We start from the raw sequence: 6,341 nt of genomic DNA, 5'->3' as shown, positions 1-6,341 counted from the left end.
GAAACTATGCCTGTGTATTAGCTTTGAAAACAAGGCAGGTCTCTGGATGAGGAAAAATCCGTGATATGTATTTCATCTATACTTTCACCGGGAAAATTGTGCCACTAAAAATCAATCAAATTTTTTAAACATTTTATAAGTTTGACTTGGATATAATTAATGATTTTCTGGTTTTCAGGTTGGTTTTAGTGGATGCAGCTGAAAGCATCATGCACCTAGCTTGTCTGTGTTAAATCGTGGTAATTTGGGGGGGGAAATCTCTGAGTGACTGTGGTGGGGAGGCTGGTGTGAGCCATTTTAGCTTTGAGATGCCGTGAAGACCAAGAAATAAGAAGTAGGGAGTTAATATTTTGCATTTTATGTGGATTAGGTGCTTGGAAACAGAACTATCTCAGCAGCCACCACACTGTAATAGGGGGAAATAAAAAGCCATCACTAAGCCAACGTTCCTGTGCATTCATATTACTTATCTACAAGCACACATTTTTAGGTTGGGCCTCAGTCAGTAAAAGCATGTAAAGTTCTTCATTTGAGGTTCGTTCATCAGAGTGATGTCACATTTCTCTGACTGGAACCTATTGCTAGACGACGTTTTCTTGGTTTAAGAATCATGGCGTGCATGGTACGTGCGTGTGTGGAGGGGAGAGAATCTAAATAAGTACCTTTTTAAAAGGTATTCTACATTTTAATATTAAATGGAAGGGATAAAGAAGGAAAAGGGGTAAAGAAAAAAATATCCTTATGAGACTTCTTTAAAGGCCATGTATAGACTCAGTATGTCAGAGTATGACATATGGTTGCTCTTATGTTTTTGTCTCATTACTTCACAAGTACACTAAATGGATATTTGCATAGGAAATTGCACAAATCATTTAACATCAAATGATAGCTACTGATGGATTTTATGTAAAAAGAAGTGGAGAGTAATATAAGCAGTATATGTGTTTGGGTGAAGTTTAAAAGAAGTGAATCCTATTTTATAATTTCAATCATTGCTTCAAGGAAGATGAATATTTATTTAGGAAAATAAAATATAGGACAAATGAACTAAAATAGGAATAAATAAATACTTAATATGAGACTTCAGCAGATGTCAATTATCTCAGAATCGCGCTGCATCTATTTCTCCTCTTACCAAACTTACACTCCAGCTTCTATTTTTTATTTTTTGTGTGGTGATTTTCCTTCTTTGGATTTTACCTGAGTAGACAAGCATGAAATGAAGTTCTCACTGCATTTTACTAATGTCAGACATTCTTGCAGCTCAGTATCACTGATTAGTAACAGTCCCACTCTAGGGACTGGACGTGGCCACTTTGTTAGATCTCCCAGGATGCCTTCCTCCCACCCCCTTCCCTGACAGCTGCAGGCTGCCAGCTCACAGCTGAATTCTTCCCCAGGCTTAGCTCCTGACCAAAGTGGGGGAGATCTGGCCCCAGGCTCCATCTTCTCCCTATGGTGCCTCATCCAAAGACCAGTCAATGTGGAGGTACAAAGGCTTGGCCCCCTGGCCTCAAGTCTGCAGAGCTCTGAAGGGTCACCCCAGCTCCTTGGCTTCCAATAGCACTCACTAATGCTGACTCAGACTTTGGTTGTAGAAGAATCACGTTCAGCCTTTCCCTGCACCAACCCTTTCTACCTCACGGTCCCTTTATTCCTCAGCCTTCCTGTCTCCCCAGATCCTGCCCCCCAGGAAGCCTCCTGCATACTAATCTCAGTCTCAGAGTCTGTTTCCCTGGAACTGACCAAAGAAAGATAGGGAATGGTGGGAACATCACCGTGTCCACATCGAATCTCAGTAAGGTAAACTCTTCTGGAAAAATTGGAATACGCTGTCTGGGATCTTAACACATTAAATTTGGTGTTGGTATTTTTCACTCTAGTGTCTAGTAGCATTTTTAAAAAACAGTAAGTGGACGTGATTGTATGATTCTAGAGTAAAAATTATTCCTTTTACTTATTCAAGTATTCTTAAAACCTCATTCCCTCTTTTGATATTTTGGGCAGTCTTTTAAAAATTGCAAAGTACCGCTCAGTATGATAATAATTGCCTCTTTTTTAATAATATCTTTACATGATTTATCCGCTAGCCTTTTTTAAAACTTCATTAGAATGAAAAGTTAAAATGCTTGATATGGTTTTATAAGAAATAATTAATGTACCTGAACACATATATAACTGCATTTCCCCCTTATGATTATTTCCTCATTGTTGTGACTCAAATCACAACCATAAAAACAATGAAAATTTCAAAAAGATAGCCCTAAACTGGTGCTAGTTTGTACCAGTTCATTGGCTTAGGCCCTGTACTTTGTATGAAAAATCATTTTTTTTCTAAATATTTCAGGGATTTTTTTGGAGAGGGTGATAAAAATTCAACTTAGTAACCTCTGTCCTTCTTTTAACCAAGCCCAAAACATATTCAACTGAGATTGGGTTTTTAGTATTACAATCTTGAGAAAATTTGGGTTTTTAGTATTATGATATCTTGCTAGATTTAGAAATTAGCAAACAAAACAAAGTGCACTTTATATCAAAATACCTGGAAATTTTTATTGATATACATATCAAATACATATATGACATATAGAGATTCTATTTCTCTACGAAAGAGAAACTCGTCACTTTGTAATATCTTTTCTGAAACAACACAATGGCTCTTCAGTGATGAAATCAAGATGCATTTACAAATTTATTTGAGGCTGAGGGACCCCAAATTTTCATGCATGGAATGCAATGTTGTTCATGTGAAAATTAGGTTTATTCCAAGGCTGAGGTGTTCATAGCCCAATACAGCTTGCATAATGAATGCTTTCCTCGATCAAATGCCAGCTCTCTGGGCTGACATGCTCAGAGCCAAGGAGTTCCAGCCGAGGCAAGGACACACTGCCTCACTGGCATCCACTGTGAAGGCTGTATAAGAGCATCTCCAGTTAAAGTGTGACCTGCCATCATGGAGCTCGCAGAGAGGCAGCATGGCCAGAGCCAGGGGTTCCAATAGCATGTGAAACACATGGTATTTATGGGGTGTAGAGAACAGTCTTTTTTTCCCCAAGCCAAAATGTATCCAGATTTATTAAATACTAGAGGTCCAGTGCATGAAATTCGTGCACGAGGGGTGTGACCCTCAGCCCAGCCAGCACCCTCTCCAATCTGGGACCCCTCGGGGAATGTCCAACTGCCGGTTTAGGCCCGATCTCACAATTCAGGACTGCTGGCTCCCAACCGCTCGCCTGCCTGCCTGATTGCCCCCTAACCACTCCCCTGCCAGCCTGATCGATGCCTAACTGCTCTCTTGCCGGCCAATTGCCCCAACTGCCCTCCCCTGCCGGCCCGATCGCCCCCAACTGCCCTCCCTTGCCAGCCTGGTTACCCCTAGCTGCCCTCCCCTGCCAGCCTGGTCGCCTCTAACCGCCCTCCCCTGCTGGCCTGATCGCTCACAACTGCCCTCGCCTGCTGGCCATCTTGTGGCGGCCATCTTGTGACCACGTGGAGTGGCCGTCTTGTGCGAGGGAGTGATGTTTAATTTGCATATTACGTGTTTATTATACAGATACTTTTATAACCTTCATGGTATTTCAGGTAGGACATGGACAGACAATCATTAACAGTACACAACAAATTTCAAACTCCCTTCTTCAGTGAACTACCAAAATCAGAAAGCCACTATAAAACCCAATCAAGTCTTCATCTGATGCTCTGAACAGGAAAAGTTTAGAGTGAGGGATGACATTTCACATTGAGCATGTTGTTTAACATCTTTTCACAAGCCGACCCTGACTTTCAGGAAATGAAATGAAAATGGCAGAGAATATCAATCTGTAGATCCACAATCTAAAAAGGAACTGCTGCTCTTTTGGGGGAGGCCATCTGAGTGGTGACACTGGAAAGTCCAGATTTCCAACATATTGGAAACCAATTTTTTTTGGTCAGGTCCCCATAGGTCTCTGGGCTTAAGAGAGCCAAAGTCTATGCTTAAAGTGGAGAGGGAGAAAAGGACATAAAAATGAATTTTAGTTTTCCAACACAACAAGGTGTTTGTGCCAAGATGGCTAATGTGTGTCAACATCAAGAGATCCCTCCTCCCAGGAGCCAAGAGGAAGTTTCTCAAAACTAGAAGGGAAAGCTATTTCCCCCCCATGTCAGTCCAGCTTTGGAGACATTCTATTAGTACTATATGTCCTTCCTTCAAAAATAACAATAAAGTGTTCTGTGTGCTAACAACATAGCTTAAAAAAAAAGTAAAACAAAATTCTGCATTTTTATAAAACTTGATTAAAAATGTATTTCAAACTGTACAGTCACCAGAAATATACAGTTATCAAAAATGCGCACACTTCACTTGGCATCTCCAGCACCTTCGGCTTTCTGAGCCTGGTCTGTTTTGGCATCTCCATTTTCTGCAGGATTATTCCCCTCTTTGCTAGCATCAGCTTTTCCTTTTCCCTTTCGGTACCTTCTCTCCCTTCTATGCAGGAGCCTTTTTAGGCTTGGGCTCTGGCTTTGAAGGAGCAGGTTTAGCTGATAACCTAGGGGATCTTCTCTGTGGTTCATCCTTCACCTTGGCTTTATCTCCTTTAGCATCCCCTTCAGCCTTTCTTTTGGGCATGATGGCGAGTGGTAGCAGGGTTGCAGCAACACGCAGGCTTTGCTCGGTCTGGTTCGTCTGGTTCGTTTCGCCTCCTCACACTGCTCTAGAGAGCAGTCTTATAAAAGAATTGCACTGAGCTTCCATAACCTGACTTGGAAGCCCATTCTGTGTTATCCATGTCTCTACTTGGGTGTCGATAAAGAGGACTCTGGGTAGAAGTTTTAGAAAATAACTTGTTTCTAACTCTCTCTACCTGGATTGGTCAATTCTTTTCTTTGGGGTTACTTCTTTTTTAAAAAGAATATATTTTTATTGATTTCAAAGAGGAAGGGAGAGGGAGAGAGAGATAAAAACATCAATGATGAGAGAGAATCATTGATTGGCTGCCTCCTACAGGCCCCCCACTGAGGATCTAGTGTGTCCTTGAAGGGGAATCAAACCCAGGCCCTTCAGTCTGAAGGCCGACACTCTATCCACTGAGCAAAACTGGCCAGGGCGGAGGCTAAATCTGATTCTTCCAAATTTCACTGTGCCTGCAAAACAACGACAAAAAAAAAAATCTAAATGCAAAAACAAATCACATTAATGCTGATATTTAAGGAATAAAATACTCTTTGAAAGATCTAAATAATGTGTACATAAAGGTACATGTAATTATTTGTCAGACTTATGAGGTATTGCAAATTTATTATGAACTTTTGTGGGAGGGGATGTGGTCTCTATCTACTGTCCTGATGAAATCTGATATGTTTCCAAATTGAGTTAGACATCATTGCTTTAGTGTCTCTTACCTTCTTTGCTTTAGAAAAGGTTTTGGGCTTCCCATAAGGGAGTGATTGCTTACAGTCAAATAAATATGTGAAAGTCTTGGTTAAATTGGTTTCTTTACTGTAGATCTTCTTAGAGCCTTTTACACAAAAATGCATATGAGCCCTCAAGAAAAGGATATCATATGTAGCACTTACCTAAATTATTTGATCACAAAATCTTGTGTGTGTGTGTGTGTGTGTGTGTGTGTGTGTGTGTGTGTGTGTGTACTATTCATTAATATGTATTGAAAAGAGAGATCCCTGGATCAGTTTTGGAAATGCTGACCTATAGTTTTGTTTTCTATTTCAATATTTAAAAAAGCTTTTCCAGCTTTGGAAAATTTAGATTCCAACCCTCCCACCCCCCAATGCTTTGAAATACAATAATGAAAAAATAAATTGTAAGTCTTTCAATTTCTTCTCTGGTAAGATGGGCCAGACAGCAAAAGTCATCCCACATTTGCAGGTCAATGAGAATTACTTATTGAGCAGCACACGTTTCTTTTCCTTTTTTATTTTTAACACGCCTTTGTTAAGCAACATAATATTTTTCTATGTTTGACTTTCTAATGAGCCAACAAGCAATTTAGAGGATATACAAGGAGATTAAAGATTCATGATAATGTGAGTAAATTGGACTTTATGGTATTAGCCTTGCTCTCACCGCAGCATGCTGATCTTTGGTGGTCTCAGCAGTCCATATGGAGGCAGGGGTCTGTTAGGCTGGAGAAGTCACCCTTGGTACACAACTGCCTGGTAGCACCTCCCATGTGTAGGTGGGTGCATATCAGTAACTGTTTTCATTAGCTCTGTGGTCTGTTGTAGAAAATTATCGAACCAGAGGAGGTTGTGGGAACCCTCATTGTGTAGCCAGTCGGTCAGAAGAAACGTGGACTCGCGATTGGTATCTGAAGTAGGGGCAGTCTTGTGGGACTGAACTC

At 40.7% G+C, this 6,341-nt stretch overlaps 1 pseudogene across 1 annotated transcript; it reads right to left on the bottom strand.

Annotated features, from left to right (window-relative positions):
* Nucleotides 1-4,338: 4,338 nt before the first annotated feature.
* On the bottom strand, nucleotides 4,339-4,609 carry LOC307097416 (non-histone chromosomal protein HMG-17-like; annotated as a pseudogene). Its single transcript has one exon. The product of its transcript is annotated as a non-histone chromosomal protein HMG-17-like (transcript).
* Nucleotides 4,610-6,341: the final 1,732 nt, after the last annotated feature.

Source organism: Cnephaeus nilssonii (genome assembly GCF_951640355.1).
Source record: "Cnephaeus nilssonii genome assembly, chromosome: 3".
Lineage (NCBI taxonomy): Eukaryota > Metazoa > Chordata > Mammalia > Chiroptera > Vespertilionidae > Cnephaeus > Cnephaeus nilssonii.
Note: the sequence above shows the minus strand (reverse complement) of the source record. Positions and strands in the feature narration are given on the sequence as shown.